This window comes from Pinus tabuliformis, chromosome 1_1 (genome assembly GCF_031772625.1).
Source record: "Pinus tabuliformis cultivar Carrire ecotype Pingquan chromosome 1_1, CPIR1, whole genome shotgun sequence".
NCBI lineage: Eukaryota > Viridiplantae > Streptophyta > Pinopsida > Pinales > Pinaceae > Pinus > Pinus tabuliformis.
This window is the reverse complement of record NC_142297.1, coordinates 726,416,750-726,439,289: the sequence shown is the minus strand read 5'-3', so window position 1 is coordinate 726,439,289 and position 22,540 is coordinate 726,416,750. Positions and strand designations below refer to the sequence as shown.

The following is a 22,540-nucleotide window of genomic DNA, read 5'->3' as shown; positions in this document are numbered from 1 at the left end:
AGGGTCTTAACAGCACCCTAGGCACCATTCTCGACAAATTTCATATACCACTGCAGGGGTTATGGGGCCTCATGTTCTCTACCCTCGACCCTGCAACTCTACCCGCCGCCCTGCACCCTCAACCCTACGCGTCACTTATCGATACGGCACTAGGTTCGGCAATTGGATCAAAGGCATGAATCAACAGACAAACACACTATGATTGTATCTGCCAGGAGTGATGATAGTATTTGAAGCGTAAGGTCGATGATGCATTATGTTACTCAATGAAGTGACTCAATGAGGGAAGGAGTATCGCTACCACTCAATGGGAGTTAGCTGCCGATAGCCGAGACCAGGGGAGAAAGAAGTGGATACTGGGGGAGAAGAAATAGAGGATCGTTGCCGCTAGCCGAGACAAAGGAGACCTCACCGGAAGGAAGATGCATGGATGGAGGCCAAGAATCGTTCAATTTAATAGCATAAATAAGAGAATGAGCAGCACTTGTAGGGAGGAACAATTGAAGAGAGAATAGGTTACCCCCAGGATGATGTTATTCGTTGATATTACTCAATGATGAAGGAAGGTGTGATAAGGGAGCGAGGTGTAATGATGTTACTCGATACCAGGTGAGTACAACTACCACTCGATACCTACATGATCTGATTGCTACCGCTTGCCTTATGTTGAGCACTACTGCGATGCCTGTTATAGATACCACTTGACCCCATGACTTGCCGATACGGCACACAGTTCCTACATCTTACACGCCCCGCATCACACATCCATACATGCCCCACATTCATTTCATATGCCCGCATATACGTTATCCATTCAGTTACATCCACATTCATTATGCCTTCTAATTTTGATTATTGAGATAGAGAGCCAGATTCTGGTTATAGGGATGAAGTTACGGATCACCCAGAGGCAGTCCCCCGAATTAGCGTGATCCAGTTCTTGATTCTCGTGAGCTAGACCCAGTTTCTGTTGATCTTAATCCAGTTATGGAAGATCTAATTCCTTCAAGTGTTCCAGATCTTATTGATTCATAACCACCATCAACAATAGGGACCAGCTTTGGGATTGATCCATAGAGGTGCTAGGTTAGGCGGGTAAGAGAGCTTTTCTCCCTGGTTCAATAAATGGATTCGGTAGCTAGCCCTTCGAAGAGTGAGGTGAGGTTTATTCGTTCAATGTTTCATGCATTCTCTCGATATGGCCCCTTAACCCATAGAAGAGCGTGCCAATGCGATCATACCACCATGTGGAATACTAACATCTCTAAAACTAAGGCATGTTTGGCTACGAGTATAAGACTAATAACATATCCCAAGATCCAGTTGGAACGGGCATGAACCAATAAAACAAAATCCCAAATGCATATCATCCAATTTCATTTCCAGGCATTAAATCACCAATTTCATTGCCTCCAGCAACAGTAACACCACTAACAACATCATCCCTAGGTGGTTAGCCATATTTTGAGATCGATATCCATAGTAAGCAGCACCAAAGTAAGCAAACATATGAGAATACCTAGGTAGAGTAGTTCCATACCCATCGTTGAGTAGTTCCTAGATCACTAGCAACAGTTTCAGATCCTCCAGCAAAAGTTGAGTCAGTCGAATCAGCTAGCAAGCAATCAAGTAAGCCTGGTTCTTTCTTATCCCAACCATCCAGGGGTTGTCTCTTTCTTCTGTCCAGGCAGGTGTAGTCGGTTCAGGCCAGCCAGGGGTTGTCAAGGTTATTTCTTCAGGTGTCAAGTTCCTAAGGAGTATGGTCTTCAGGTTCACGGTTAGGGCCGATGGGTGGAAAGGGTTGTCTTATTCAAGCGAAGCATGCTAGGTTGTTCGTTGCCATGTGATTCCTAAGATCTCATAAGTAAGGAAGGCAGTATTGACTAAATCCAAGCAGTTCCAATCTCAGCTCCGCAGGGAGTATTTCCTCTCCCTTATGGTCGAGTCAGCTTTTGATAGACAGTAATTCATGTTATATAAAGAATCTATTAGAATAATTTCAGGGTTTTTTCATAATGTACATTCTATTCACTTAACCTATAACTGGAAATTTTATTTAATGAAACATGGCCTTTTCAAACGCTTTCTACCATGGACTTTAGCCCCATTCAATCGCTAATAAATATTTGAAACTTTAGGGTGTCCTCTAGATTGATTTCCCAATCCAATAACGCATAATATCGTAAGTAATAATTGACGAAATACTACTTTCCTAGAGATCGGCCGGATTCGAACCGAAACAGATAAAACAAACCAGCTTCCGTCTCTCAAACTCCAAGTTAGTTAGGGAAAGCAAACCAACAACTTTCGTGTTCGAGGTGCCTAACTATCCGTACACCTGCTAGCCAACGTCCAGCGTATACATTCATTCTAACCATCCAGCGTGGGAAAGCCTATAATTCATTCATTTCCTTCCCTCTAGTCTAATATTTCCTATCCTCAATACTACTATTTCTATTTCTTACCATCATTTCAAGCCCTACCCTCAATACTACTATGGGCGGTAATCCATTGATTCTAATGCGCAGTGAAACCATTACTTTAGCACACTAAAATGACCAAATATATTTCTTAGTGAGCTGAACATCCCCTTCGGGAGCCGGGTCCGTAACCCAATAAACAACACCCAAAGAAATAGATATTTCTTATTTAGCCGATGATGAAATGGAAATGACGTAAGCTAGTTGTTATAATTCCAGTAGGGCGGTGACGTAACCTAGAACTACATTCATTTATACGGGGACTGCTAAATTCCAGCATATAGTGTGAGAAGTCGTTCTAGCATATAGTGGTATAAGTCATTGTTACTACTTGTTTCACTTCAACTGTGTGAATGTTTGTTTCGGTCACTGTGTTACTGTTCTTTTCACTTTGTAACTATTTGTTTTAAGGTGTTCCTTTCACTGTGTTACTGATTGGGTTAAGGAACTGTGTTACTTTCACTTTATGACTGTTAGTCTGACTGTGTCACTTCTTTTTTTATTGTGTTACTTTCACTGTGTAACTGAGATAACAACAATACTAATTTGATTTTGTCATTGGAAGATTGATGAATGAGGAAACTTGCCAGAGCCACCATTCATAAGAACGTTTGCAGGAAGGCTTGCAAATGATGTTGTGGATGGCCATGCCATCCTTCGCTATTCCAAGGCTACAAAGAAGATTTAGGAGGCTACACTAAAGAGGAAGTCTGAGGCTACACTCTATTCAAGGAGATCACGCGGTAAGGAATGGCACTCGAGCAATTGACCATACAAATTGAACCTCTATCTAGCTCTCCAATCAACCCAAGGGAAGGACACTCTCTCTTTCCAACCAAGGGAAGGACACTACTCCAAATGATGCAATCATCCATAACTAACTATCTCTCTATCCAGCAGGAGAGAAAAACTCATTATCGTTGCTCAAGCAACCTCACTCAGGCAATGTAGTGGATATATAGAAAGAAGTTAGAAGTGAACATAATGGACGTACCAAACGAATGAAACTCTATCTCCAAGGAACTTCACCCTCCTATAACTACTGGGGTGAGGACCTTTTAAGCCTTTTGTCTATGCTTCAAGGAATGACGAAACAAACGCATTTATTTCCCATTCATTACCAATTGCAATGACAAAGGACCGATACTATGAAGTCAATCAAACATACATGCCTAGGGACCATGCACCAGGCTCCATCCCTATGCCCATCCTTAACCCTTCCCAATGGTACACCCGTCATAGCGAAGTAAAGAAATCGTATAAAAGAAAGAGAACCTATACCCCATCTCCATGTCCAAGAACCATACCATCGGAGCACATCTAATCGTAATGCTTACATACCGGAATATCTGGCACTATACACCAACCTCACGTCACTGATACCTAGTTCATTGAAACAAATAACAATCATCGATCTCAGTTGACACCTTTAGGTTTAAACCTTCCCCGGTGCTATTTGTATTCCCTGTAGGGCCCTATGGGTGCTACTATTATATTCTCTTTTCTATTGTCATAGGTCCCGTAGGGTAGTGATGAAAATCCCAATGAAGAGAACACATAGATCGGAGGAACGCACCATGGGAACACATCCATTGGATGGGGTACATATAAATAAGGGGAACAGATCAGGGGAAGCACACATTGAATATCCAGCATCAAAGCAAGCTGGATCGACTGCTTTTTTGACTGGATCAACTGATGCTAGAGGATATGATTCTTCAACTACTGAATCTACTCTTGCATATGGATCCGCTGCTTTTTGCGAAACTATATAAGGATTTGCAATTCAATCAGCATATGCCTCTGTAGGGTAAACTAGGAATGTATCTGGGTGAGGTAGTGGTTCTTCAACTACGGGTGTTGTCTCCTCTCCTACTGCTTTTGACTCAGCCCTTGTTATTCTCAATTTCGATATGCTGGTGATGCTACTGGTAACTAAGCTATTGGCTCTGCCAATGACTATGTATCAACTGGATTTGTTCACTTTGCAACCACAATTGGCTCTCGATCTGCCATCTATGCTGGTGAATCAATTGGATCAATTGCTCCTAGGACTGGATATCGATCTGGAAATGGAACTACTGAATCAACAACAAGATCAATTGCTATAGGTGCTAGTGGTGGATCAATTGGTTACTTCGCCACCTTCCCCAATTGGTAAACCACATATGGATTTACTCGAACTGGGGCTCGTTCTTCAGCTTATGAATCAATGGGTTATGACACTCGAACTATAGGATTTGGGACTGCAACAGGAGAAGAATCAATTGGTTATTGAACTACTGGAAGGGATGTTGTTGCGTATTAAACTACTGCATGTGGTGCTGCTCACCTTGGTGTTTGCCCCTCTGCTTCTGGTTCCGGGGCAGGGTATAGAGAAACTGGTTTTGCTCGAACTGCTGCTAGAGTGACAGGGATAGGGGTAGCATCTTCTAAGAAGAAGGCAACCAAAGAGGCAGCCCCAGTATCATACGCAAGGATAGCGGTAGTAGGATGTGCAAAAACCCGGAACACCATGGGATGTGATAAAGTAGGAACAAGGGGAATATACCAAAAGTAAGAACATGCTATGCTAAGATCTGAATCTACTAAATATACAGATGCTTCACCGACTGCTTTTTCAACTGGATCAGCGAGTGCTTCCACTAGTCAAGAAGAAGATCCTATAGAAGGAACAAAGTGAAGGATGTTAGGACTACTACTAGTGGGTATGTTGGCCCGGATGTTGGCTCTGTTGTTGTTGGTGCTTAGTCAATGGGTTCCAGATCGACTACCGGTGCCTTTGCTTTTGGGACAGGAAGAAATGTTGCAGGCTTTGCGACTGTATGGTGCTACTGAAATTGTGGCTTAAGCTGATTTTCACACTATCTCTATCTCTGCTACTGGCTCTGTTGCTTCTGGATCTACTACTGGATCATTTGCTGGATCAAACTCAAAAACTGCCATTGGTGCTGGTTCTTCAACAGATGCTTCCACCTTGACTATTGCCTCTATCCTTGCTTCTGATGCTACTAATGGTTGTGTTCGAACTGGTTGGTGTTGTTGGAATGTATTCTTTGAGGCATAGTAGTATAGCTGGAAGGCATAGTATAGCTTGGCTTTATGACTGTATTACTAGCTTTGTCTGTATGGCTTAGTTATATAGCTGGCTTGCTGGCTTTGTATGCCTGGTGTCTGGCTTGGCTTATTAGTTAGATGGCTTGGCTGGCTAGTGACTCGCTGGCTACTGGGCTAGCTGGCTATGGTGATGTTGTTGGCTCTGCTGCTGGACCTAGAACTTAGGAGGTAAAGTCCTCACGTTCATAAATCAAAGTCATATAATAGAACAACCTGCCTTTCTTCTTCTTTCTCTTCTCGCTTATTCGGCCTTCCTATTCCTTACGGGTATGATGAGATAGATGACCTGGCTGGCATTACGTGATCGCTTGCTTGTTGGCTGCTAGCTTGCTTCTCACCGACCTGGCTTGCTTGCTCGCCTACCTACATTATGATTATTATTGCTCTCATTCCGTTGATCACGATTTCACTTTATCTTGACGAATTCGACCTTGCGAACTTACTTACAAGCCACCAAGACCTGGGGACCTGCCTTCAATTGTTGTATGCCTGATACCACTTTACTTACTTTCGACCTTGCGACCTAACCTCCTTCAACTTATATTTACCTTGAAACCTGCCCTCTCGATTGATACCTATCCATCTATATATATATATATATATATCTCCCTCCTATCCCTTTCGAACTACAAAAGTCATCCCACCTACTAAGGATGTCAATCTCAAGTCGTTTCCACCAAGCCCAGTTACACCTGATGTAGTTCAATGCCCCCCATAGTTCTTGAATCACCCAGTTCCCCATATCCACGATACAATATGGAGAGTGCATGTTTACACCCAACGAGACACGACAAACCCAGTTATTTCAACAACTTCCAGTCATCCATTTTGCCTTTTCATCACGTCTCCTTATGTTAGGTGGGATGCATTCATTAGATGGGCGGGGCTACTCAGTTGAGCTGTTGGGTAGGGTTGCTTGGCTTATAAGCTGGGCTTACGCGCTACTTAGCTTGGCTCCCAGACTCGGTTGAGCTTATAGGCTTGGATACTTTGCTTTTCTACTTGACTGGGCTACTTGGCTGGGTTACTTCGCTTGGCTCCCGGGCTCGGTTGCTTGGTTTCGCTCAACTTGGTTAAGCTACTTTAGCTTGGCTACTTAGTTAAGCTACTTGGCTTAGCTACTAGACCAGAGACAGTCATTGATAGAAGGTCTTCGATAGCTGGTACTCGATACAGATAGATGGCGATCACTCGATGACAAGAGTCATCCAAGAGTCAATGCCTGGAGTGTAGATGTCGGTACTCACTCGATTCAGGTTTAGATGTCGGTACTCCATGCCAAGGTTCAATGCCAGGTTTCAGTTCATGCACTTAATACAAGTGTTGTTGCACTCGACGCTTAGCTTGAATTTCTATCATGTCCCAATGTGAGGTATAATCTTTCGTCCCAATACAAGGTATAATCTAAGTCCCCCCATGTTATCTACCCTCTAACCTCTACCCTTGAACCTCGAACCTCAACCCTCAACACGATACAAACACAAGCTACTACATCTGTTGACCCTTACCAATATGGAACTTGGGGAGGGTAAAAAATAGTGAGGAATTTCTTGCTCGACCGTAAGAGAGAGGTGGCCTAGAATCTATCTGATGATGAAGTAGATGCATTGGCTGATAATAAGACAGGTGATAGTTTCAAGCAAGGTGATACTCAGGATGAGGAGCAGACCGATAAGGAAAGGGAGATAGCCTATGAACAGGAGGATGACCATTGAATTTCATTTCATTTCATTGAATAGCAACTGCCATTCAATAATGCCCTCTTTGAAAAGCTATTGAATTGAATAGCTATTTAAGAGGTCATTTAGATAGAATATGTTGTAGCCCATCTCCCCTTAGATGTTTCTAAAGTGTTAGACTCAATTAAGGGTAAATAACTAGATGATCAAACAGAAAAGCCAGGACAGGTAATTTTGAAAGGGCAAAAGGCCCAGGAGATACTTTTAGATTGTCTTAGTATAGATAGATAAACTACTCGCGCTCTGTAAGATTTGAACCCACGACATCAGGTTTTGGAGACCTACATTCTACCAAACTGAACTAAAAGCGTGGCACTTCCTTGGAATCTGTAATCTTAATAAGGGAAAAGAGTCACGCCCTCTCTCTATTTTCAAAGGGCCTGTGGGCCCTCCAAATCAAAGTTTTTGGTTTTGGGGCAGGCCTTTTTAAAACAGAAGGGAAAGCTCTCTATCCTTTTAAAAATGGAGAGATTTCAATTCAAAAGATGCCTCTCCCTCTCCCTCCCTCTCTCCCTTATGGTCGAGCGAACTAGCAGCACCTTATGGTCAAGCAACTCAAGTTCCTTATGGTCGAGCAACTCAAGTTCCTTATGGTCGAGCAACTCAAGTTCCTTATGGTCGAGCAGTGTTCCAGCTCCTCGGGAACCCAAATCCAACTCAATCTTAAGACTTCAAGACCTTATTAAGCGAACTAAAATCGCCCTGCCAAAAAGTTTCTAAATGAGCTCTCCATTATAACGGTTTCCCAGAGAGCCCAGAGAGTTGAACGAGAAGGTGTAAGGGGAAGGGGTATCCTTTTTCGGCCTAGAGGGATAGCCGCAGCTTGATAATATTGCCTCAGTTTATCCCCTTCTTCTTTATATAGAGAGGAGTGGAGATTTATTCTTATCATAGCCCAGTGTGGATCAATTCATTATATTGGAGGAATGAACCCTCTCCCCTCCCCCACCATTTTCAAGGCAAGGCTAAAAGGCCTTTTTGAAATCTCTATCTATAGTATTAGGCCCGCTCTGCTTTGCTTGAAATAGTTGTGGTTTTTCCTGGAAGAAAGAGCAGGTTCTTTTTGGTTTAGTACGATATTACTGAACACCTCGTAGTGCTTACACCTATCACCTATCAAAGTGATGTTCTTTCACCTTGTACGAGAACTTGTCTAGAGAAGGATTTCCCGCTTAGATGCTTTCAGCAGTTCTTCTATACCAGCTTGGTTGCCCAGCTCTGCTAAGCATGACAACCGGCACACCATAGGCTGGTCCAACCCAGTCCTCTCGTACTAGGGTTGTCTCCTCACAGTTCTCCCTTCAACACCAGCGGTAGATAAGAATCGAACTGTCTCATGACGTTCTAAACCCAACTCACGTAACACTTTCATCGGTGAACAACCAAACCCTTGGGACCTTCTTCAACCCCAGGATGTGATGAGTCGACATCGTGGTGCCAAACGACTCCGTCGATAAGAGATCTTGGGAGTCATCATCCTGTTATCCCCAGTGTACCTTTGATCCGTTGAGCAAGAGCCCATCCACGTGGGACTCCCGGATCACTATGGCTGACTTTCGTCTCTATTCGACTAGTGAGTCTCACAGTCAGGCAGGCTTAGACCATTACGCTTGCTTATTGAAAGCACCTACCTTCGCACACCTCCTTTACTCTTTGGGAGGCATCCACCCCAGATAAACTACCCACCTTGCAGTGTCCTGCCCTAAGAATCAATCTAGAGAAAGAAGCAATTAGGCATCCTTAGACGAAAGAGTGGTATTCTAGGATTGATAATTCCCCACGTCCCACCTATCCCACACATTCGTAAGAGGATGTCACTGCGAATCTATAGTCAAGGTGCACGAGGTCTTACCATCTGGCCATTGGTACTCTGCATCTTCACGGAGAATTCAATTTCGCTGGGTCCATGTCAGAGACAGCGAGGCAGTATTTACACCATTCGTGCAGGTCGCTACTTATGCGACAGGGAATTTCACTACCTTAGGACAATTAGAGTTACTGCTGCCATTTACCAGCGGCTTCCATTCGAAGCTTCTCACACTTCTCCTTCCAACACCGAGCAGGTGTCAGACTCTATACATCGTGTTACCACTTGGCAGAGTCTTGTGTTTTTAATAAACGGTCACTACCCCCTGGTATGTGTCACTTTCCCAATCCAAAGATGAGGGAGAGCACCCCTTCTCCCAAAGTTACAGGGTTCTTTTGCCGAGTTCCTTCAACATGGTTCTCTCAAGCACCCTAGTATACTTTACTTGTTCACCCGTGTCCGTTTGGGGTACCGTTAGTTCACCGGGAGGATCGCCCTCCCAATTCAAAGTTTTTTCTTGGAAGTTGAAACCCTAACAGAAGTGTGCTTTTGCATTCATTCAATTTGGTTGGCAAGAAAATCGAACTCTCATCCAATCCACTTCAACAGACATGCATGGTTCAGTAGTCGGGGCAACTTCGTCACTTTCATGTACCCATCGGACGAAAGACCTTTCGGGGGTTCCTAAGGGACCGATTCACTCTATGTAGATTCATTGAACGTAGAAACCCTGGAACTAGAAGGCGATCATGTTTTTCACATGATTCATCGTTACTCATGTCAGCATTCTCACTTATGATATCTCCAAGTGTTGTCCCTTCCCTGATTGACAGAATGTCCTGCTACTAACACTTGGTTGGTGCCTCGCTTTCTCGCCCTCCTCTCCTGTTAGTCGAGAAAGAAATTACCTCTCCTATTAGTCAAGCAAGAAATACCTCACCGTTACGGGTGAGAAATAAAGATCCTTGGGTCTTGAGAGCCCGCTTAACGCTTCCAAGGTCTCATCGCTTCGGTGAGTCATTTAAGCTCCGATACATTTCCAGTGCCATGGAGCTAGACCAGTGAGCTATTACGCTTTCTTCGAAGGATGGTTGCTTCCAAGACCACCTGTTGGTTGTCATCGCTCGATCACTTCCTTTTCCACTAAGCGATTTCTTAGGGACCTTAGCGTACAATCTGGGTTGTTTCCCTCTCGACTCTTGATCTTAGCACCCAAAGTCTATCTGTACAATTGATTAAGCCTATACTCGGAGTTTCCTTGGGGTTGGTCAAGCTTTGGGCCACCCTAGCCCATTGAGTGCTCTACCTCAGGCCATATTATACGCACGCTCTACTGAAATAGATTTCGCGGAAAACCAACTATATCTGATCTTGGTTGGCCTTTCACCCCTAGCCACAAGTCATCCCCGTATTTTGCCACATACGTAGGTTCGGTCCTCCAAGGCCTATTGGAGCTCTCTTCGACCTGTTCATGGCTAGATCGATTGGTTTCAGGTCAAATAGTCACAACTGGGAGATTCCTTGGCTGGAAAGCGCTTACACCTAATGGCTTAAGCTGATGCTACCATTTATTCGTTGACCCATTATGCAAAAGGTACGTCGTTAGGATAAGTCGCGTCCAATTCAACCCAACCCTGAGCTCTGCTCAGGTATTTGAAACAAATAGAGGGTATTTCCGGCCACATTAGACCCTGAGAATCTTACCCGCAGCTTTGCTTCTTTCCCCCGGAGGGTCAAGCAATAAATTCCTTCGACTGATTGTTCACATCGGATTTCTTTCTATTGAACTCCCTTTCCTAGGGTTCTTTTCACCTTTCCCTCATGGTACTTGTACGCTATCGATCATTGAGGAATACTTGGGCTTAGAGGGTGGTCCCCCTTTCTCACTACGAAGCGATCCTAATTCAAACACGTTGTGTTTTACTTACAGAACGAACCATGGGACTCTCTACAGGGCTATCACCTTCTTTGGCCAGATCTTCCAACCTTTTCATTCACAATTCTGCCTACCTCTTCCTTATGGTTGAGCAACTAAAGTTCCTTACGACACCTTATAGCCTAAATAAAAGGGCAAAGATCGACATGCCTGGTTCTTCCATCATCCAATGAACTGAAATGAATCACGCAGAGAAGGCAAGGCTAGGAAAATGAGACCAAGATCGAAACGAAAACCTTTGTTGCTTAGTATTTGCCCAATCCACTTTCTTTTTGCCACTACTAACAGGGTCTCGGTTGGTTCCCCTTCCCATAGCTACTTATATGTTTCATTTCGCTAAGTCTTTCAAGTCCAAGGAGCATGGACTAGCCATGGGGCTTGGATACGGTTTCCCGATCAGAAATCCATGGATCACGGACGGTATCTCCCCACGGCCTTTCGCCTTTGGAAGCGTCCTTCCCTCTCAATGCCCGGGCATCCATCCGATGCATTCTTTCTGATACAGCAGGCATTGAACTTGCTTCACACCGCACCAAATTCCCATCAATTGATCAATCACTTAGGATGCACAAGCAGGCTCGACCATAAGGGAGAGGACCTTTTCCCTGTACGTGATTCTAGTTATGACTCGTTATATTTTGAGTGTGCTTTGATTTTGTCTCTCTCTCTAGTGATCGAAATCAATCTCATTCGAAATCAATCTCATTATATATGTCATTATGCATGAATGACTCGATATATGTCATTTTGCAAGCAATTAGATCGATCTCACGAACCTCTGCCATGCCTTCCAATCATGACTCGATAGCAGTAATTACACCAGAAAATGTTGCTATTATATATGTCATTACACTTTCTTATCAATGCATATATTATATATGTCATTATGGAAGTGACGGGGTCATTTTGACCCTGAAACATGGTTCTCTCAAGCGCCCTAGTATACTCTACTTGTTCACCCGTGACGGTTTGGGATATAGAACCGATCTCAATCCAATATCCTGCTGAAGAAAACTAGGTAGGAAATTGATTTCCATGAGTGCTACTTTGACACTATGTCCTGGGCCCCGTAGGTCACCAAATTCACACGCTCTGCACTGGGATGCGTCTTTCACACTTACCAATATTCCCATGAATCGATCAATCAGGACTGAAACTTGTCTATGATTCCAGTCATTATTTATATACGTCATTACGCAATCTAATTTGAGGTAATTATGTATATAATATCGATCATGGAATGACCTATCTCATTAGTCGAATGAGGGAAATCGTCATTCAATCTATTAGGAATGAATTGTAATTACGTATATGAGAAAGTGTCATTCAATATCCCAAGAAAGACTCGCATCGAATCTAGTATGACACATATCTCGATGCATTCATTCATTATATACATAATTACATAAATAATTCCTCTCTCGGTGGTCGATCCCTGCCTTCCTTGATGCTTATTGGGTAGTGGGCTTATGGTCGAGCCTACTTTCGCATCATGAATGGCCGCATTTTCGGCATTCGAAGGTTGCATTAGCACACTCGACTAAAAGGAGAGGGATGGAGTCACTCACTCATTTCATATGGGTGAGGGTGCGTTAGCACACTCGAATTACAAGGAGAGGGACGAAGTCACTCACTCATTCATATGGGTGAGGGATTTCTCACTCATCCATCATATGGTGATGGTGTGTTAGCACGCTCTACTAAAAGGAGAGGATGCTACAGCATGGCTCGACCACCAGGAGAGGGATGAAGTCGCTTATCCATCATATGGTGAGGGACATAGTCGCTCATCCATCATATGGGTGACAGTGTGTAAGCACACTCGACTGTCAAGGAGAGGGATTGCTAACTATTTACCCACCCACCCCAATCCCCGAAGGATGGCTCACCTGACGTTAGGAGGGCGTTAAGCCCGTCTCGACCAAAGGGAGAGGAGGGTGAGGAAGGATGGTGAAGACCAATGGGAGAGGAGAAGAAATAAAGAAAAGGGGATAACATTGTTCGAGCCGGCTGAAGGTGTACTTCCTTAAAGATTGTTTCCAGAAATCCAATTTGTCCCGGCAGGAGGGCCTCAGATATCGAGGGGGAGAAAAAAACAGGCTTTTCTCCCCTTTCCAATATAATAAATAAGGGTTGAAATTCAGACCACTCATAGTAGTAGTGCCAATAGAGAAGATTATGAAAGAGGCGATAAGAGTGGTACCTGAATCCATTTACGATCTCGAGTTTCTGAACACATCGCACTTCCTTCCTTCTTTGCTTTGGATAATTTATTTGGAGATCATAGAATTTGTTTTCGGAGGTGGATAATAATGGAATGTGCTTTTTGGATGAGAATTTCGTTTCGTTGCCGCTTTTAATATGTCTGAAGAAGTTCAAAGCAAAGGTATGCCTATGGTCCTCTCCTGGTGGGGTAATGATCTCGAGGTGCAAGAAGTTTCATTTGAGAATGGATGCTATTAAATGAAATATGTGCTTAGTATACTCCTCCAGTCGCTAAGGTATAATTGAAGTGGCTCAGGATCTAGACCTGGTAATGAGGCCAATAAGCCTAGCCCCAGTCAGCGATTCTCAAAAGTAAGCTTAACCAACCGTGTTTTTACCAACCACCTGATCATCACTTAGGAGCGTAGGGACAGTCGAAAGACACTCGACCAAAGAAAGAAGTACCAGGCTGTTCATTCTTTTATATATGTAATTACAAATTGAAAAATGATTTCATTACCCTAACTTTACATGAATGAAAGACTTTGTTTCAAGTAATAAGGCAAGCATTATTATAAAATAGTACGATCAATTATGAAAGCCTAAGCACCTTATCTTATATTTGGCCCTCCCCTCAAAGAGAAGAAGGTTATCCCTTTCCTGTAGCAATAAGTGTATCCCTTTTCTACCTTTGTTTATTACCCTCAATTATGATAGTTCGGGAAGATATGCGCCCTTGATAAGAGCATACTCCTCCATGAGGCATAAGTTTAGAAGTTCCAAATCTTTTATAAGTAAGTTCCTAATAAAAGGATCACCGGATATAGGAAATAATAAATGGAATAAACTAGTAAGGCAAGGCTTAAGACCACGGCTAGTAAGGAAATACTATTACCCGATGCTAGCGCTAGGCCAATTCATGGAAGGGATAATATTTCATATGCATTGAGGGGCGTCGTGAGGCATAAATCTATAAGTTCCAAATATATGCATTTCTTTCAGGACAGAACCTGGTATTACTTGAGCTAGCTAGATTGAGGGGGCAAGAAAAGAAGAAAGGACCATTGAAAGGCCCTTGTGATTGATTTCTTCCCCTCAAAGAGCTAGAAGGGCTATCTAATAGAATAGAAGCCCTGGGAAAGTGTTTTAATGGCCCATATATAAGGGTATGCTAGACATTCCATTTCCAGGTGATAATGATAAGAAGGTGGTGGGGTAAGGTTCAAGGTGGTCCTTAAGGTCATTCTCTTTCTGGGTATTCAGGTGGTAGGGTAAGTTCAGGTTTTCGAGGAAGGTGTTGTCCGGTCTGTTACCCTCCTCACCGCTGATGAGCCCCAAAAATGGACAATTATTTGGGCTCATTCAACCTCCTAATTTGACTTAATCCACCATTCTCATTAGTTTATTGCATGTTTTTTATTATATTTATGTTAATAGAGTGAATTTGGTTAGTCATTATGCCAACAAGTCTAATGGGTGCTTTGTGTAGCCTTTTTAGTCAATTTGGAGACAAAATTGAAGGTCTTAATGAGCACTTGGCAGCCAAATTCGTGGGAAGACAAGGGAGAGGATTTGTAGGAAGGTGTCCCCTTCATTTATGGGCCCTTACCTCGAATTCTCCACCATCAGCTCGGAGTTCAAGGGCCACCGAATCAATCAGCACAAGGGCAGCCAAGCAAGTCAAGTAGGACTGTTGTTAACTCCAAGTTTTGGGCAGCCGAGTCCCTAAAGTTTAGGAGGACTGTTGGGTCCTCAATTTGTATAAATAAGAAGGTTTAGGGCCTCATTTTGGTTAGCCAGTGTAGCCAGTGGATGTTAGCTAGTTAGCCAGTAGATAGTAGCTGGTGGTTAGTCATTTTGTAGTTGGTAGTTAGTCATTTCATAGTCTTGTTGTAGTCATTTTGTAGTTCGATTTTTAGGCAATAGATTAGTTTTGCTGCAGCTCATTTTCAAGCTCTCCTTGTGGAAAGTTTTGATGTAACTCTTCATTTCTTGATCAATAAAGATGAATCCAGCTTTGCACCAGTCTAAATCTCTCTTAGGAGGCTGTAGCTCTTGGGGTTGGGCCCATCTCAAGCACCCAGTACCTCCTTTGTTTATCTTTATGTGTGTTTGCTGCGTTCTTAAAATAAAATCTGCTCTTTAAATTTAAGTCTTGCTTTGTTATTTAGGTTGCTCTTGATGGTTAAAGTAGCTTTTTATGTTTAGAATAGATTGGTAGGAGTTAGTCATGCATTCAGATCTTTTGGAATGTTCTTGCTCACGTGTTGAACGTGGTTCTTGTTATAAATAAAGCTGTTGTCCACTCTTGTTACTGTTAGCTAGATCATATTAGGGTAGCATAACTAGATCTTTGTTTTCTTGCATGTCTTTGTTTGTTCAGTTTGAAAAACCGCTTGTAGAGTACCTGTTATCCTTCTCTATCTACCCATAATCCATCAGATAATCTGCTCCAACCCTTAGTCCATGATTCGTACCCTTCATTTGCCATACTTTCCCCACCTTGCCCTAATTCCTACATTCTTGTGCATCATCGCTTCCTCCATCCTTGAACAAATCCAATCGCTCCTTAGCCTCATCCACCAAGTCCTAGACCTCTTCACACCCCTATTTCACCTCCATACTCATTCCTCCATCTTTTTCCCTCCATCCATGCTCCAAAATCCCATTTCGAAACATCATGTAGAAGAATTACATAACATCCCGTAGAAATCCTGAACATCCTGTAGAACCCCTGCAGACTTCCTGTAGAAGCTCACGAATGAGGTTTCTTGATGGCCAAACTCTGTGAAACTCTCTGGAAGGGTGTTGGGGACTCCTTAGACCCTCTCTGTACCATCCCAACCTTTCCCAAGCATTTCTCCTCCTTGATCCACCTCTGCACAGTCAAAAATAGTTAGAAGCACATGCATGCTAATTCCAACAACTTAAGCAAAAATACAAAAAGATGTTTCCTTCAGATAGAGGTAGTCTAGACACATGTATTTTACCTTCATAGAAGTAATGGCATCTCTTTTAGTAGTTTTCATGCTCTCCTTTGCGTCAGTAGGACTGGCTGGTAGAATTAGGGTTTGCTAGGGTTTGCGTTTCTTTTTGGCTTTCAGTTTCTTTTTGCAATTAGATTAGCTTCCTTCGAGTTAGCTTTCATCCATCAATTAAAAAGCTTCTTCTAAGAGCTCATAGAAGTTGGCTTAAGCTCCTAGTGGACTTGTGCCAGCTGACCAAGTGACAGCTGCGGCAAGAGCTAGTACTTGTGCATAGAGCACCGTCGCTTCTAAGTTTGTTACAAACTACCGGGTTGATAAAATTAAAGTAGGGAGTTCCAGGAGTTGTAGCATTATTGCTACAATACTGGGGCTCACCAACCGCTCGCTGATGTCACCATCTAACCCTGTCCCCGCCTCGCCCTTTCAACTTCCCAAGAAAGGAGAAAGGGTCGTAACAAAATAGATCATAGGTTTAAGGGTAATGAGCTCCAAGCCTCTCATATCGAGCTCTAACAAATATCCTCACAGCTCCTAAAATGGCATTTTAAGAGAGTTTCGATGCATGTATGAACCTCTCCAAGGACCTTTGGGTCTCGAAACCGCAATTTGATGGCTATAATCCTTGCCCCAACATAATGCCAATTGGCTTTATAGAGTGTGAAAAGGCCTTTTTAAATAAAAGAAGGTATATCGAGTGGATTTCACTCTTTATCTTGTTGTCGAGCCGGGCTAAAGCAAGGTAGTTTATGGAAATGGGTGGGGTCATCCTGCCTTAGGAAGGAAGCAGATATTATGAAAACGAACTTGTGGAGACAAAGTTGATCCAGACCCCCCTCCCTTTGGACATTTCATCACAGTTTCAACAAGCAAGGGCTTTTGAAATCCAAGACTCCAACAGTTTTGAAAGAAAGGTGGGTGTGTGCCTTCGGGCTATGGGCCCATTTGTGGAATTTTCTTTTGATATTTGTTATATATGTAATTGATTTATACAACTTTGAGATAGACTTAGGTTGGGTGGGATAGCGAATCTGAACCTTTAGGATTGGATGGTAAGCACTATAATGAAGAACCTTCTTCTTATTGTTAGGATTTGAAATCCCAAAAATGGTAGGTGCCCTGAGACTACAGACCTTTACAGTGAGTGCTACAAAGGTGGAACCTACTTGACTTCAACCAACAACGTTGCCATCCCCCTTAATAATAAAGGCTCACTTACCTGAGCTTAGAGAGAGATCTCACCAGCTTGAGTTGGCATTGGCACTTAGACCGTTTGTCTTTACTTTTGAAAAGCCTACACAGTGGATGAAAAGAAGGGAAGTGGATGGCACAGGAACCAACTAGCATGGTGGGATCCTCATAGAACTGGCCTCTCCTCTTTATGAAATACTGCTTTACTTATAATATACTACACACTTGATCAGAAAGGTTGGTAGGTTGTCGTACTTCAGTAATCCAGTAGGTCAAAGTGAATAGCAAAGTTCAAAGTGCCTACCCCCTCAACTCTGTTGGGAGTATTTCCTAAGGTAGTTCTTCCTCAAAGGATCCCACCCACAACTGAGCTGTCAAACTTACATTCATGCAGCAGGGCCAGGGGTCTTCCCTAAAAGCAAGAAGGGCATTGGTGTGGTGAAGTGGTTTTATTCTGAAAGCACTTCTCAAAGTTGGGGTTGTGCAAAGATGGTAAGTCATGGTGGGGTTGTAAAGAAAGCAAATAATCATTTTCATAAAGTCAGATACGGTGACATAATCAAAAGATGGGATCAATAAATAACGTATATAAAGGCCCGATCTAAACAGCTGAGAGGTTCTCAAGAAGATTCCCATCTGAAATAGGAGGTGGGGGGCTAGCACCAAGTTAGTAAGGGTGGGTTCTAAATCATAGCAATAAGAAGAAGATTCTGAAGAATAGTGCCTAAAAGTGAGGTGTGCAGCAATAAGATTCCCATATTCAGGCACCAGGTTGGTCAGTTCTGGTCGATCCTAAAAACGTCTCCAAATGCATATTTGATAAAGACAATATTAGTGTGGATGGGGTCGAAGCAGTATGCTCCATCTAGGTTCAATAACTCAAATTGTGCTTTAGCCCAATATCTGATTGAATGCATGTAAGATTGAACCTTCCTTCTTTTCTTCCATCCAATCAGGCAAGGTGCATGCGAGGACTTAAGCAGCGGGTGAGGTGAAAACCTCTTCTAAGGCCATTTTAGCATGCTTCCGCGTAGTTATCTTACCCGCCTAAGCTCACGGGCTACTTCTTTGCCATACCCCCAGGCTTATATATACAACATACTCGATCTGCATGCATTATAAAGTAGGAAATTGCCAACCTGGCCTAACCTGGTAAGGACCTTTCAATATGTATGCGTTGACATAATATATATACATCATATCTAGTTTGAATAAAAAGGCAGCCAGCCACTGTGATGGGATGGTCTTGCACACAGCCTCTAATCGTTCACATTGATGGATCAATTATGTTGTACGAATATATAAACAAAATAGCTACGAATAGATTCTATTTTTGAAACATGCATCAAGATATCCATCCTATAATACGTTTAGTTGCTCGATCAAAGTGAAAGCCCTAAAGCTTTCCTTGCTTACGAGTTCCCTTAAAAGGAAGGGTAGTCTAGTTCTAGTATTCTTTCGTCGTTCTGGCATTACTTACCCACGGTAAGGAAGGAGAGTGGCAAGGGGAGAAGGAAGGAATGATAGAGAAAGAATGTGAACGTGCAAGACAAGGAATTGAGGCTAGGCTGGCATCGCATCATATTGCATCATCATGCTTAGACACTTATTGAATACTAGAGCATAAAATCAAGTGTGGGGAGGTTGAGGCTGGCTAGTCTTCTTTCTTGCTTTAGGGCATGGCTGGTAGCAGATCTTATGGTTTGAGGTAAATGACAGAGACAGTTCAGACAAGGTTTACATACATGCCCTATCAATAAAGAAGATAATAAGGTGGCCCCCCCTACCCCGCTTCCCTCTGTGGGTGTGATGGACGAGCTTTCCATTTCAAAGGTTCCTCGGATTGAGGTAAGGATTTGCGCATCTCTTAGTCTATTTAGGTATTTCCTTTATCTGGTCCTTTTCATTTCTGCTTCAGAATATGGGTCAAGCTCAAATGGCATAGAAGGGGAAGGACACTTCCAAAAGGGAGGGACATTCATGAACATATGGTGAATGGGGACCTATGGGGTTTCCATATAAGTCTCACCTGCTTGTGCATCCTAATTGATTTATTGGGTGGGGGGTCGTTGTAAGGGGAGTTATATTTCCTTGGTTGGTGATATAGATTGATATCCCTCGCCCTTGTCACACTTATCGAGTGGTAGCGAGTCAATATCCTTCCTTATCACGAACCTCGCTCTTCCTTGGTTGGTTATAGCATGTTCTTGGCTAACAACGTTTGGTTTCCCTTACACATTTTTTCAATGGTAATGGTAGAAAAAGAAGTACTATTCCCTAGAAAAAATGTAGAACTATAGGTGGTATTATCCTCAACCTTCCCAACCATAAAATCCACTAGTCGAAATTGAGGTTCAGAAGCGCTTTAGCCTTTCGCCTCTGCATTCTTCTCCTTACACAGACCACCTTATCTTAGTCGACTTGCTCACAAGTTTGGATTCAGCACTACTGGAGCTTGGGCCTGTGGGCGCCTGAACCCCGAAGTCAAGTACGAAGAGCGTGGTGAAAACTGGTATATCTATTCTCCATCAGTTGCTAACTAACTAACTAAGTGGGACCAGCACCAAGCAACATAAACCAAAGCAAGCCTGGGGAGTATAAACTAAACCTGTATGTTCTGTGTTGTAAACTTTGTTCTTTGTGGGCAGCAACGTATATAACTCATAGTTTGGCTTGTTGGTTGTTGTATTGAAGTGAGCCCGTATGTCTAACCCTTGGTCTAGAACTAATAGTGTTGGATGCGACGTATGTATTGAAATCGAAGTAAGCAATGGTCTAGTCTGGGTCTGGATGTCATAAACCTTCCGGATGGGGATGCACCAACCCTTGTCCTCCTATGTGTGGGTATGCCCTGAACGTTCCTTGATTCTGGAAGCACTGAACCTTCCTTCCTTCTATTGGTTCTGTATAAACCTTGTCTCGAAACATTCATTCATGAAAAATCCCTGCCAACTGCCTTGCCTTGTCATCGCACCACCCCAATCCCGAGGTATGTTCCCCACAAAAACCAATGGTTAATTCAAAGTGATTGAGCCAGTTCCAAATGTCTTTATCCCGGTAAAACTCCCTTCTTTACTCACTTCCCCTCCTACCTAAGTTTCTAGCGCTTTGCACCAAATTGAGCTAATCAATAGCCTTCTTGGTCAGGTGACATTGTCGACATTTGTTGCCTTGGTGTATATTTCAGAGTACATTTTTGTTGGATCTGTCACCCATACATTATTCCTGGCCCCAATTATTGACGAATGATCAGATAGATCATCTTCACATAGTGCCTCATGCCTCAAATGGATGGGTAATTTATGGTCGATTATCCTTATAGTTACCACCTATGACTAAACCCCCCAACAACCTGAAGTGTTCTCATACAACCTACCCACCTATAGACTTCGACCAGCTCTATACCACTTATCTAAATGAATCGCTTAGGAGGGAGGTACATACTGTTATAGAACTTATCTTATATTATCTTATCAGCACCGGATCACCTTACCCTCACTGGACTACTACTAAACATAATGACTTCTCTTGTAGGGACAGGATAAACCTCATCGTTGCGTGCCTCCTTCTGCTGCCACCTGCCTTATAGGAGAGGAAGGAACGAAGTGAAATGCTGGAAATCTGCAACTGGCATAAGCGCTCAAAGGTCAAGGGTCATAAGTAAAAATTTAGTAGAATTGGTCTAATTTCCAGGGAGGGTATCCATCTGGTAAAAGGTGAAAGAGGCAAGCTATAGGGATCAGGTGTTGTGATTTCTTCGCAACCAAAACAAATAGTGATAAGGGTTCAATGTTATTTCTATCCTTCCTTTTAAGCTAAAGGTCCAGTAGAATTTTTTAAATTTCCAAACGATTCAGTAGCAGGCTCGTAAGGAAGTAGGGAAAATGGTTGGGCAGTATCGGTAGGAGGTAGGTAAAGGTGAGCATAAATGGCCATAAGTAAAACATAAAGGGGAAGGATTCTTCTAATCAGAAGCAATATCAGGGAAACAAAGATGAGTGAACCCCTGGCCTTTTCTTCTAGCCAGGGAGGTGAGCGTAGACTGAAGTTATCCTGATTTGGGCTTATAGTGTTGTAAATGTGTGTATGTTAGGGGTAGAAGCAAATTAATCAATGTCGGCCACGCTAATAGAATTCCTTATAATAATGTCAAATTAGATCGTTTTGTGTAATGGGTATCAAGTTGATTTGTTGTTTTATCCCGAAAGCTTATTCAAAAGCGTATGAACTCCCGATCCAGTAATAGGTGTGGTAACTTACCTTCTCTACGAGCATATGCATTTTCTTGTTTCCCACCTCCCTTCCCTAGCCCCGTTCACTCACTGCATGAAATTCACTTACTGCACATTCCTTCGTTAGTTACATGCACCCTATTCATTGCTGGTTTATAGGGGAAATCTTTTCTAATTCTTGGTTCTGGATCTAATAGCAGGTATTCCTTTGATGGGGGTACTTACTTCTTTCCCTATAATCTATTTAGAACATGGAGACTTCTAATGCTTGGGTCTGTATCGATCCATATGTTGGCCCACCCACTCCGTAGGTAAAACCAAGAATGTACACTGCTTACTTTGAAGGGAGTAACCCAGAAATAATCATCATAAAAAAAGACTTCTTCTTAATTGGTGATCCGCCTCACCTAAACTACATGGTTCTGCTATGGGTGGAAGGCAAGTACTAAGCACACTATTGATGGGCCTCAATGCTTGTCAATGAAATACCAGTTATCTAAGAGAATCGCTCTAAAAGGGGTGAGGACAAGAGCCCAATCGACCATCAGGAGAGGGTTTTCCTTATTCAAAACTTTTTTTGGGGGGGGGAGTCTGGATATTCCAATTTCTTTCTTGTTTCGGAAGAATAATACGTTTATATATAATTGGAGGGATGGTTCGCTGTGATAATAACCAGGGCTTTCTTTTTATCGCTAGTTGGTCGATTAACAGTTGCTTTCTCGATTCAACCCATTTGCTTTAAGGAAATCCTTACGAGTATCCCAAATCCAAAACTCTAAGCGTATTACAAAAGAAAAAAAGGTGATTCCTATATAAGATTAAGGCAAGTTGGAAATCAAAAGCTAATTG

General features: G+C 42.8%; 1 pseudogene; it reads right to left on the bottom strand.

The window, feature by feature from the left end:
• Positions 1-8,470: 8,470 nt before the first annotated feature.
• On the bottom strand, positions 8,471-11,440 carry LOC149215975 (25S ribosomal RNA; annotated as a pseudogene).
• Positions 11,441-22,540: the final 11,100 nt, after the last annotated feature.